At 44.3% G+C, this 12707-nt stretch overlaps 1 protein-coding gene across 3 annotated transcripts in view; it reads right to left on the bottom strand.

Annotated features, from left to right (window-relative positions):
• PXYLP1 (2-phosphoxylose phosphatase 1) overlaps nt 1–7985 on the bottom strand; it is a 46929-nt gene extending 38944 nt beyond the window's left edge. Inside the window, exons 1-2 of one of the 3 annotated variants that reach the window (XM_088170701.1) lie at nt 7854–7921; nt 5339–7156 (exon numbers count right to left, since the gene is read on the bottom strand). The gene's annotated coding sequence lies outside the window, so the exon portion shown is untranslated. Of the gene's footprint in view, nt 1–5338; nt 7157–7853 lie in introns of all 3 variants that reach the window. The other 2 variants (XM_014879578.2, XM_014879577.2) reach the window with 2 other exon arrangements.
• Between the last annotated feature and the right edge of the window lie 4722 nt (nt 7986–12707).

Raw genomic sequence — 12707 nt, 5'->3', positions numbered from 1 at the left:
GAGAGAAGTTCTCCACAGTTGCAATTTAAATATTATTTCCATGTCCTGCACATCCTTTCATTAAAAATAAATAAATAAAACCACTATGAATTTAGTCTCCTTTTCTCCCAGAACACTCTCCCTTTAGAGACTCAGCTTGCAGACAGCTTGCTGCCTTCATGCCCAGCCTCTGGCAGCATCCTGACAGCAAAGGCATTTTTGCTCCTACCAGTTTCCCTGGTCTATTTACATAGAATATCCAGTGTTCCCATCAGCCAGGACACAGGGATGACATGCACCTGCCTGGAGGAACTCAACAAAAGTCTAAATTAGCTCTGACAGTAAACAAAGAGAAAAAGCAGGGCTGCACATAGGAACAATTACAGAATGTTTACTCCAAGCTGTCTGCAGACCCCTTTAAGTTCTACTTTCTCACCAATTGAGACAGCTGTTTAGACCAGAGGACAAAACAGCGTCAGCAGCAGAATTCACACTTGCCAGCTCACACATTCTCTCCCTTTTGTCTCATACTTGGAGCCACTGATGCCATGTATCACTTCACTCTGGGGGCTCAGAGCCCAGGTAGGAAGCTCTGCACCTGAGTTCTGCTCCACATCATGGAAAGCACACAGGGAAAACTCCACAGAGCAGCCACAGGAACCTGTGAGCTCCTTCAGCAGAGATGTCTGTCTGGCACGACCAGCGCTGCTCTAAGGGCTCGGAGTGCAGCACAATCCCTGCACAGGGACGTGGGCTTGAATCTGAAGGCGCATTTTGGACACAACATGATACAGCACGGACTGCTTCCCTCAAACCACTGAGAGCTTCACTGCTGTGCTACAGTCTACCAATAAAATCTAATCTATAATAAAACCTGTCAAATTACAAAGCTTTCAAAAGAGTTCAAAATAACGATGGATCACAAGACATTCCCCTTTTTAAAAAGTCATTCTTCATGGCATACCCAAATCCTAAGTATTGAAGAACCACTGCAGCTCCTTTGCTAGCTTAAAACCTCTTCTCTTATTTTCATATTCCTTTTATGAATTGTTCAAAGTCTCCACACTTCGGCCTTTGGTTTTCCAACTATGACTTTATAGGTCTCACATGGTTTACTCATCTGAACAGCAAATGTATGAGATCATTAAATACTTCAAGGAGGTAAGTGTCCTTAACTTCAATTTCTTTTGGTCTATGTAAACCCTCAGTTCAACAGATTCTTCAGCTCACATAAACTTTTCAGTAAGTGTTTTGATCTGGCTTTGATTACCTCTTTTTTGGCTGGAAATAAGATCAATGTCCTACACTACTGTGTAGAAGTCTTATAAAACTTCAAGTAAATACCAACCCACCAGTCCAGCACATCACTTTGGAGGCTCTGCTTGAACCAAATTTTAATATCAGGAAAATCTGTCACAAGCCCAACTCTCTGTTATCCACTTCAGGAATGTCCCCATATTCCTACTCCTTTTGATATGCAATAGGTCATACAAGATTCTGAACTGCAGAGAAAGTAAAAAAAAAATAACCAAAGGAAGTTCTTTTACTTCCTTAAAGGAAATTGAGTAACTCTTTTTTAACATTATTATGAAACTTGAAGGAAACCATATGATTTTGATGGCTCTGGGACAGAACTGAGTATTAACTGGCAGCAAAACCATTCTAGAACATAGAGAAAATTAAATAATTCTTAAAAAGCAGCACCAGAATGTAATTATTTTAAACTCATATACCATATGCTCATAACTCTAAGCATAGATCCTAATCACCCCCAGATCACAGCCAGTGGCTGATCAGATAACATCACAGTTCCAAAAAGCACATAAGGACAAAGCAGTCAACCTGCTTGAATTGTTAAATGATTTTTAGGGTTTGTTTTCAAGTTAAGGTTTTACTTTTTATAGTTTTAACTGTTTGAACAACTCCACTTCCTGCTATAATATTGTAACACTCCCCTGTGCATGTGTTTTCTCTGAGCAGGAATCTGCCTCCCTCTGCCCCAGGGGTTGTGTCCTGAGGCAAATACCTTCTTCTGGCAATTTTGAAAGTAAACATTGCAGGGATGCATTCAAAGCTAGTTGTGATCAACCCGGGAAGTCAAGTTGAATAAACAGACCAGTGAAGAAAGCTCATAAACACAGAAAAATGCTTATTTTCCCACACTGAGTCAAATTTATCCAATATAATGTTCAAGATGATGTCAGTATTAAGGACAGTATTTTTCACTGCTTGTCAGCTCTTCCACTCAGGTTAGATTTGGATTTCAGAATGTGATCTGAGTTCCCAAATCTTTTCCCAAATGACCTTATACTGGGTCAGTTTATACCCTACCTCACACATTCTACTGGTGGAAGTTACACACCCACAGTCCTCAGGGCTCACACAGGTTGATTTGCTCACAGTATCCACACTGAATAGATTTGGGGGGACTTTATCTCTTCAGCCCACTCGCCATCCTGTCTTGTATCCCATCTTCACCTGGTCCTTCATCCCCCACCCTCTGGAAAACTGCCAGAATTTGAACCCAGTGCCCCAGCCATTCCTCTACAGCTGTCAGCTCACCTTAAAATGCACCATTTTACATCTGCTGATTTGGCCACTACTGAGAGCTTTCCAGGTAGCAAAACACCATTTTACTAAATTAGCTTAATTATAGATGTGAAAAATGGCAGTGCAACAACCTGATAGGTGTTTGTGCAAGAGGGACGAAAGGGATGACATTCATTTCATTACCCATCACATTTCTACTCTATCCTGTCCTTGTGTTTAAGCTGTATTTTAACCCTCATGCCAAAAGATTTTTCTTCTACCTATAGCCCTGCATGAGATCTGTTCCATCCTATTTTTATATGTCAGGTCATCCAAAACTTCCATATTCAACCACTTCCATAAGAACTGAAGGATTCAAAATTACAGGGCAGATAGACACTTCTGTTCCAAATGGAAAACTTCTGCTTCTCCACACATCCCACAATTACCCACTGCAGCTCATACTGGAGAGGTAAAAAAAAGATTAAACATACTTTATTCAGCAGTTTTGTCATCTTTCTGCAATCTAACCCCAGAATGGTTATTACAAAGATGCATTAGCACACAGTCAGCATTTTCTCCTGCCCTTTCCTCCCCACAACACTCTGCACAACTGCCAACTTGCCTGGCTGCTAGAGAGCTCAATGGGGAATAACACAGGCAATGTACTGGGAAAAATGCCATGCTGCTGGCAAAAGGGCATGCCTGGCTTTTCCCTGGATCCTCATGGCAGCAGCACCAGATAACCACTAGGAACACATCACCTTACAGATAGAGACAGCTGAACACACAGGTGCAGGTAGGAGAGTTATTGCTTCAAAAGGAAAAATAAAAATAGGTTTAGATAAACAGCACTGGCATTAAACATCATGTCCCAGCATTTCCTTGGAAAGGCCCTTTGGCTACAGTTCTGTTGCTTTAGTTACTTAGCTGGTTTTGCATTTTATCAGCCCACAGAAGTTCCCCATCAAGGTACCCAAAGGTCTTCAGAGAGAAACACAAGCCTGTGTTCAGACTCAGCAGCAATCAACAAACAGACATCACAACCACAGACGCAGGGAAGGTGAATAAAGCATGAGAAATACACGGCAAAGTGCAAGAACCAGTGCCAGCATTACTGTGTCCTTTTAAACAATGATTAACCACACAGGGTACCAGCTGCCTGCAGGGTCCCCTGTCAGCCACTGCCAGCATTAGGAAGGCACAGTACAGCAACTTCCACTGCACAAGTAACTGTGACATTTATTATTGCAGACACTCACACAAAACTGTGCTGTCTATTTTTATATTTTCACAAGGGAAACCATGAATGGGACAATTCTGGGGGGATGCTGACTTCATTCTTGGTTCATGCTAAAGTTTTAGGTGGCTGTAGAAACTATGAATGGATCAACTGAAAAACAGCCACTGATTAGTATTTCCAGACAGTCGTTCTGAAAGTGTTCACCATGTGGCACAAACAAATAAGCCTAATTATTTCAGCTTGCAAAAATCAGTTACTTTTAAGAAATATGCCAGCTGTCTAGCTTTTCAAAACCCAGTTTACTTCTCAAATCAATATGAAATAGCCTGTTAATCATGCTCTGAATCCTCTGCCTGTCATCAGAACCATTTAGTGCCTGATCACACACTTACCATCTACCTTTGTAGCCCTCCTGGCAAATGTTTCTATTATCAGCTTGCACAATGCAAAAAAAATGTTCTTTCTTGCTGCTTAGCATGAGCCATTACATTGATGATTCAGGCATTATATGTTTTTCTAAAAAGAATCATAAATGTCATTTGTCACAGTACACCTTCCCACTCTTATATTTCTTCACTGAACAAGAAAATGCCTCACCCAGCTGTAATTAGAGAACATCTAATATTTTCAAGACAAACAAGAACATGAATTTTGATTTCTAACCTAAACCCAATGCCACAAAACAAGCCATGTGGGCAAACCTCACATGCTCCTACATTGGCATAAGTCAAGACTCATGTATCCTCCCCTACAAATTTTAGACAAGAAAATTTCCCAAATTCTTCTGCCCTAAATAGTGTGCAAAGCTAAATGCATGCTACAGGGGACTCACTCTGGGATTCACCAACTGCAGCCTGATTTTAACAGAATATGAAGCATGTCACAGTCTGTACAGCATTCCTACTATCCTCCTGGAAAACTGCTACAGAACCCTTCAGTCGTCATCATCCTTCACATAGCTTTATGACCAACTGTTTCCAATTCTGTTTCTGTGTCATTTATACCATACACTGGCCTGCACTTCCCTTCCCTGCTATGGAAAGCATTTTCAAAAGCATTTCAAAGAAAATAAGAAAATATGCATTTTGAAGCACAATATTTTATCAGTACTGCAATATTTTAACACAAGTCCATAGAATTACATGACACTCAAACCCATACAAGTAAAAATCTTGCATGAAATCCACATTTAAGTCTCCTTCGAAGCATTTGACATTTTTTCCCTTTTTGCTGCAAAATGTAAGTTTTCTTTTTTGTATATAATTTACCACCCAAGCCAGAGTTTTTTAAATGCACCCTTCTGAAAGTGAATCAGTGCATCACTCACTTACTGCCCCCCTCTCTCAGAGAATCAAGATTAAATGCTATGTTCAAACACTTCCCAAATGTGATGCACTGCTGGGACAGTTCTGACCCAAATTATGCTCTTTGTCCATCATTTGGACCACTGAGGTTCTTTTCAAGCAGCTCTTTCCTCACCCTTGAGGCTTCTGTCTGGTAACATTTGTGTGTGTGCTGCTCCAGTGCCTGACAGCGTAGTTGGGCTGCCACAACATCATTTCCTGCACATTATTGGTAACTCCTTACCAGTAACTCCCAAAACTTTCCTGCATTCCCTTTTTCAAACTCCATCTTCTTTGGTCTTCTTATACCTCCTTCACCAAATGATTCTCTTAACAGCCACAGCAATAGCTGTGCATTTTGTGCACACTCTCAAGCTCCTTGAGAGAGCATCTTCATCCTTTTGGTAGAGGCAGGCTTGAAGACTCCACCCTCTTGAACAATTAAAGTATCACCACCTCCTCTGTAGCATCCATCATAAATAATAAATCTAAATCATAAAGCATATGTTAGTAAGTGGCTTAACATTTAATTCCTATGCTCATATGAACGTGTGAACAAAACATATCTCACAGTGGTTTTCAACATGGCCAACATGCTATTGTTGGTCAAAAGATAAAACTGTGGGGAGATGATGAGAATATGCAACTAGAACCAACTATAAATACAGATAAAAGCCACACTTAGAACCACATGAATCCATCATTCTTTTTTTGGCCAATAACATGCAGACACACTTAAGAGACAAAGCCTTTATATGTAAATTTTCTTTTCTTTTTTAGTATCTGCAACTTCATCAGTAAAAGCATTCAAAAAATTCAACCAAAGTCTAGTTTCAAAGGTCTCCTATAAGATAGTGAAAATAAAAAAAGACATAGATAAGAAACCTCACAGGACACTTTAGGTTTTATTTGTCTAAGGAGGTTATTGTAAGTGTGTAAAAATATACACTGCCTTGTAAAACCACTGCAGGAAGCACACTTCATGGGGGACAGTGATTTTGCACACCATGAAGCATTGCTTTTTGTGTTTTTTCACTCCAAGATGCCCATCTCTAAAACTAGACCAAAGAAAAGCTCAGAAGACAACAGAAAGCTGTTAGAGAAAATGAAGTTCCCCATGATGAAAATTAAATAATTTAAGTAAATGCCTGCAGCCTAACCCGAGGCACACCTCTACACAAGGTACAGACACAGCCTCAGTTACACCAAAGCCATTTTACAGTTCTGCAGCTGTCACACCTTCCTATGACACCCTGCTATCCCCCAATGCTCCCTCTGCTCCAGAACAGGCAGCCTGCTCACTATGGATTCAATCTTATACAAAGTAGTATTTCAGCACTACCGAGTTTACATAACATATTCAAGATACTACAATTAAAAGCCATTAGAGAGAAGAGCATAAGTGTTTTAACCATGTGCACTACTTGTAGTTACCTTTTTGAGAAGATTAAAATTAAGCAGCTTTTGCTTTTCATCTCACTCACACCCTCCCACTACAAATTCTGTCTAAGCTAATCCTCCTTCTAGAGACGTCAAAACAGGGCATAAGCATTACAGCTACTTACTGCCAAAATGTGCTGGTTTAATATCCCATTACTATTGTAATACTGGCACAATAACTTATTATATGTGACAGCTTTTGCAGTTAGTCAAAGATAGAGCCACTTATTCAGTACTGGTTTTTTCACCACATAAAAATATCTTTTTATAATTTGTAGAAGAGAAAATTTAAGATCTGTACTCAGATGCTCATCTGAGACTATGATGCCAGACAAAATAAAAGGCTTATAAAGTCATTACACATGCTTTTCATACCCTGTCATTTCCACTGTCAAAGTCTTTATGTAAAGTGATCACTCCAGAAATTCAGGTTACAGTGTTGACAAATGCACTGTTTACCCCTTACTTCCCGGCATTTTAAAACACATTGTCACAGAGTTTTGTTTCGTGCTTTTTTTAAGGGCCACACTCTGCACGAAGGCCAAGACAATGTCCATCTCAGAACACACTTCCAATGAGAAGTCCATGCTTGTCAAAATGTTCAGGGTTAATTTTCGGGGACCTGCAGCACAGAAATACAACAAGAAGTCTGTTCAAGGCGCTAAAATTATCTAGGTTAAGTACGTGCGATGAAAAGGATGCTATGGGACACGCTAACGACAAGAGGCATGAGGAAACAGGTGAATTCACGAAGTTACTCCGCTCCGGCCACGGAGTATCCGCCAACAATGGATGACACGTCCCGGCAGCCGGCGCAGGCGGCAGCTCCGCTCAGCCCCGCTGCCAGCCGAGGCGGGCACACGCCGGCCAGGCTCTGCACGGGGGACTCGCAGGGGGACGAGCGAGCCCGTGCCAGCTCAGCCAGCCCCTGCCCTGCACGGCTCGCACACCGCGGGGCTCGCACACGCCGGGTCCGGCGCCGCTCCCGTCCGGCGGCAGGGCTGACCCGCCCCGAGGCCCCGCGGAGGGGCCGCCGGCCGAGCCCCCGCCCGCCAGGCCGGGCCGGGCCGGCCGAGGCTCCGCGCCCGCAGCGCTCCCGCCGCCCCTCTCGGAGCCGGGCTCGGGCCGCACCCCCGCTGTCCCCGGGCGTCGGCAGCGACCGCCCGCCTGCTCCGCCGAGCCCCTGCCGGGGAAGCGCAGCACCGCGGACACGGCACAGGCGTACCGGGGCACCGGCCACAGCGCTCCCCGGCGGCGCGCCCCAGGCGCTGTCCCACCTGCCCGGCGGGGGCCCAGCCCCGCCCGCAGCCGCCCCTTACCTGCCTGGCCGCGCTCAGCGCCTCCTCCCGGAGCTGGAGCCGCTGCCGCTGTCTCCTGCCGGGGCCGGAGCTGCAGCCGCCGGAGCCGCCACGCCACGGCCGCGGCTCCGCGCCCGCCGAGCGCCCGGCCCGCCCGAGCGCCGCCCCCCCGGCCACGCCGCCCGCCCGCGCCCCCTGCCGGCCGCCGCCACCGCCGCCCCGCACCGCCCGGGCAGCCCCGCGCGGCACGGCCGGGACGGGACGGGACGGGACGGGACGGTCCCACAGCCGACATGGGACGGGGCTCCCGCTGCCGCCCGCCGCGCAGCCGGGACGTATCAGCCCTCTGAAGCCGCCTTCTTTCACAGCCATAGCTGCGGAGAGCAGCGAGAGGCTCCAGGGCCAACAGCGGGCACCCAGCCCGAGATCCCCACACCCCAGCCCTGTTTTTCAACTTCCCGCTGCTTTTAGCTTGCCGTGTTGGAGTGGATGGCTGTCAGCTCCCCGGAGATGCAGCACGATACCATCTCCCGCAGCGGGGCGAGGTGGTTACAGCCGCTGACTCCGCTCGCACGTTCTTCTGGTATTTGACTCACCGGGAGTACGGCTGGAAGCTGTCACGGCTCTTTGGAAGAAATGCCACAAATTTCAGTACAAAGATATAACAAACACATTCTCTTGTGCAGCTGATAAAAGTGAATTCATTCCATAACTTGCGCAGTACTCACCAGGATTTGCTCCAAACAAAGCAGTTCCCAGCTAACCAGCCTGTCCCCTCACAGGAGCCAATTCTGCTCCACTAGCTGGAGTGTTTGTTCAATCCTGCAAGCTGATCACCTTTCAAATACACCGATTTTTTCATGTATCCCTAAACCAGATAAACCTAAACCAAATCAATTCTGCAGATTTGGGGAATGCCCTAATTCCCTTTACACCTACTCTGGCATGTGGATGCAGAACCTAAGTGAATGCTGGGTGATCAAAAATGATAGGAAAGATGTGTGTTAATGTCTTTACAAACAATTCGATGGGTGAACGTATGGGTGTTAATGGGTCTTAATGTCTCTGCTTTGGGCAGCGGGTTCCAATTTGGCTCCTGAAACAGAAAAGGATCTGCACAAGGCTGAACTTCTGAACGTTGGGGTAAAATGCCAGGGTCAAGGGGGGATCTGTGGAAGGCGGTTCGGGAAGGCTGAACCTTCCTAGCAGCTCAGACTGGGGAAAGGAAGAGGGCACCACGCAGCCGGGAGTTTGGGATAAAAGGAGGCTGCACCTTCTGAAACCCCGGGAGAGAAACTGCACGGAGGTATGGCCCAGTGGACTCTCTCCCTTTATTCGAATAAAGTTGCAGGACTCCTCTGTCTCCTTTATGGATACTGGCTTTTCATAGAGTGATTTTCCGTACAAAAGCAATTGTCACTAAACATTTGGCACCAGTGTCTTTTGTTGCAGTAAGGAGGCACCTCGATGAATATCTGTGGTTCTCATAATCCCATGGTTCCACTTGCAGCCCTGGATATTTCTGCCAGCTTCCAACTGTGCTGTCACACTGCTCTGCCATACCAGCAGACACACTTATCTCTGTGGCCTCTACTCTTGGGTCACAGTGACTGGTGATCACAGCCCTGTAAACAGCAGCATGGAGCCAAATTTTCGTTCTTTGATGTTGCACATCCACAGAGTCAACATACCCAGGAAAAAGACTGGGCATGGTTTCCTGGCTAAACTTGTACTTTTGCATGACTGGTAGGATTTCACCTGGAAATGTGCTGAGGTTCTTCAACTTTCTGTTTGGGGTAAGAAATAGGAATTAATCTAGCTTTAACCAACAGACTGCAGAGCAGTGTGGGAAGGAGTTGTTCAGCTGCAGATCAGAAGAATGGAGCCTTTAGCCATCCCAGGCTGCTCAGCAGCCTGCAAAAGACTGCTGCACATCAAATGCAGGCGCAGCTGTTCTTCCCTGCTACCAGCATCACATCAGATTAGAGCTAATTGGTCACAACAATTTTCTTATTTTGTATAAAACCAGTGTCAACCATCTGAAAAAGAATGGCTGGTAGGGGAGTGTAAGAAAAACTATGGGCCCCTAGATGTGGACTGTGAGTTCTGACTGCAGTTCACCAGATCACTTTAGGGCATGTTAGGATAGCAGAATGCCCAAACAATCTGGCCTTCTCCTACCCAGAAAGCAGAAGACAGACTTTACAGAACAATTATCTCTGTATGGAAACAGTGATTTGCCATGATGGCAAATGTTTGCCAGGGATGTTGCATTTCCACATCCCTCAAGAACAAAGCACAATTCAAAAAGGATTTGGGATTCAGAAACTGTCAATCTGTTCTCCGTGGAATAAAAGGATTTAATTTTCTTCACAGGATGTTTTTGCTTTGGAAAATATACTTGCTTGCTTATACACACAAAAGAAATCAACTTCCTTAGAGATAGTCATTATGATATTCATAAAACAACTTACTGTGTACTCCAAAGTTGTTAATATCCTGAAAATTTCTTTGCAGAAACCACATACACATGGATTTTAAAGACAAAATTAGAGAAGACAAACTGAATACTCACAGGGCAGAGCAACTGCAGCCGCTCTCCTTGGGGCAGACTCCGAGTCACTCACAGCCCCACCACATCACCTCACTTGATATTCTGGTCAAATGGATCTACTTTCTGTTATATATATCATTATGCCTCAAATGGTAGTGCAAATAACATTTAATAATGTTAAGATTTGCTCTTGTATCCTTTCAGTAGAGTGAATTAGCTACAAACTACCAAAACTTTTGTTGCACTAACCAGACAGTAGCCCTGAGCATGTTTGGATGCTAGAAGTGTCTGGTCATTCACTACCATCAACAAGCCATGCTTGCCACCCTGAGGTCCCTGCTGCAGCCCCTTTTGCCATCCAGAGGGGCACCAGGATGGGCTGCCCGAGGGTCCGTAAAGGAGCCCCCTCCCCGTCCCTCCTGCCGGCTGTGTCCGCCATTGTCCCTGAGCAAAGACAGCCTGGAGCCATTGCCCGGCCGGCAGCCACCAGCGCCCCTGCTGGCTGTGCCCGGAACTGCACCAAGGCTGGCCGGGCTTTCTCTTCATGTCTGGTGCTGCTGCCCTTGTGGTTGGTTGTTTGCCTTGTTATACATACACATGCTAGTAGAGAACTGTTATTTCTTTTCTCTTGCCTTTGCCTGAAAGCCCCTTAATTTCAAAATTATAACAATTCAGAGGGAAGGAGGTCATATCTTCCATAACAAGTGAGGCTCCTGCCTTCCTAAGCAGACACTTGTCTTTCAAACCAAGACAGGAAGACAGTTCTAAATTAATTGTTTACTTAGATTTTCAAGCTCATGGCCATAATGTTGTTGTTGTTGTTGTTTTGGGAATTATGCATATTCCAACAGTTAGGTGGGGTTTTTTCCCCCTCTCCTTTATTTCTAGTCACTTAGTCATAGCAGCCTCCACATCTTTCTGTTTACTAGCTTTGAATTGGAGATCCCTGGAAGAAGCAAGGGGTTAGTTCAGATCGGTCCTGCAGACAAATTCTAACACACATAGTACACAATCAATTAGATTTCACAGCATAAAATAATTCATTTTTCTATTTAATCCAGCAGCTAATACTTCTGCAAGACATGAGAATCAGGCAGTAAGCTCAAAGATTTTACCCAAAATACCAGCTAGATCCCATCTACTGCTTGACAAATAAGTTTACAGCCAGTTTTGTGCATAAAGAAAGGCTTGGGGCACTTTGAAACTATTGTATCCCCAAACCATGTAAGAGTATTTTGTATGAAGTAATATTTGCATGCACTTGTTTCACTTCTAGGGTTATTTCTTCACTAACAGTTTCAGCCCTCTAAGTCTGTGGGTGGGGTTTATTTCTTCTTTTAGGAACAGAGGAGTTTCAGTGATCTGAAGCATTCTTTCAGTTCCATTCTTTGACTTGGGCTGGATTTCTCAGCTACACGCCTGGATGCTTCAGAAAGTCCTCACTCTCCATCTAGTAAAAGGTGACATTCTTAGCAAGCACTGTTTTCATTCTGGTAATTACTGGCTGAGATGCTTTGTGTTGTAGTCCTACTGCTTATAAATATATTGCAGAAACTGCCAGGTCTGGAAGGAAACCCCTTTGAAAACAGTAATTTATGCCTCTTTTCGCCACCACATACCTGAATTCTGATATCACTTCTTTCAGCTGCTTTGTGCATATTCCTGTGTCATTGCGGGTGTCATGTGATATATCTGCCCAATGCCTGAAAAAGTTACCCCTTATTTTATAGCTTTGAGTGCCTTGGTGACTCATGTATATTTTAGAACTAGATTCCTGTAACTTCCTAGGATGAAAATGTCATTACCCATTAAATTACCAGACTCTAAGTCTCTCTGGATCTTTTGGAATCTTTTAATAATGTTGTGACTGTTGATGTGGATATGGTGCCACAGCCACTCAGAGATTTCTGTAACTCTTCTGTTGCACTAAAGGAGCTTCTGTTTTCCTTAGAGGCCATCTATTATCGTATTCATCATCATTTCTACATATATGGCTTTACAGCATTTAATTATCTCTGCAGGGAGTCACTCAATCCAACCATCAAAGATGCTATTTTTCAAAATATCATGATCATGTTAAATGTTATGTTTTCATCTCTTGCTATCAGACTTTACTTTCTGATAATATCGTCACACTCAGCCTCATCAGTTTCAGCAGTAATCAAGCAATCAGTAATTAAAGTACATATAGGAATATTACCACATATCTCGTTATTTTCCTCTACTCTTTCACGGTTTGATTAAATCCCAAATAATAATTACAAATTCTACATTTTTTCTAGGTGAAGAAAGATACAGAAGAATATACTTTATTTGGCTGC

Source organism: Sturnus vulgaris, chromosome 10 (genome assembly GCF_052056855.1).
Source record: "Sturnus vulgaris isolate bStuVul1 chromosome 10, bStuVul1.hap1, whole genome shotgun sequence".
In the NCBI taxonomy this organism is placed as follows: domain Eukaryota; kingdom Metazoa; phylum Chordata; class Aves; order Passeriformes; family Sturnidae; genus Sturnus; species Sturnus vulgaris.
This window is presented reverse-complemented; position numbering and strand designations above follow the sequence as displayed.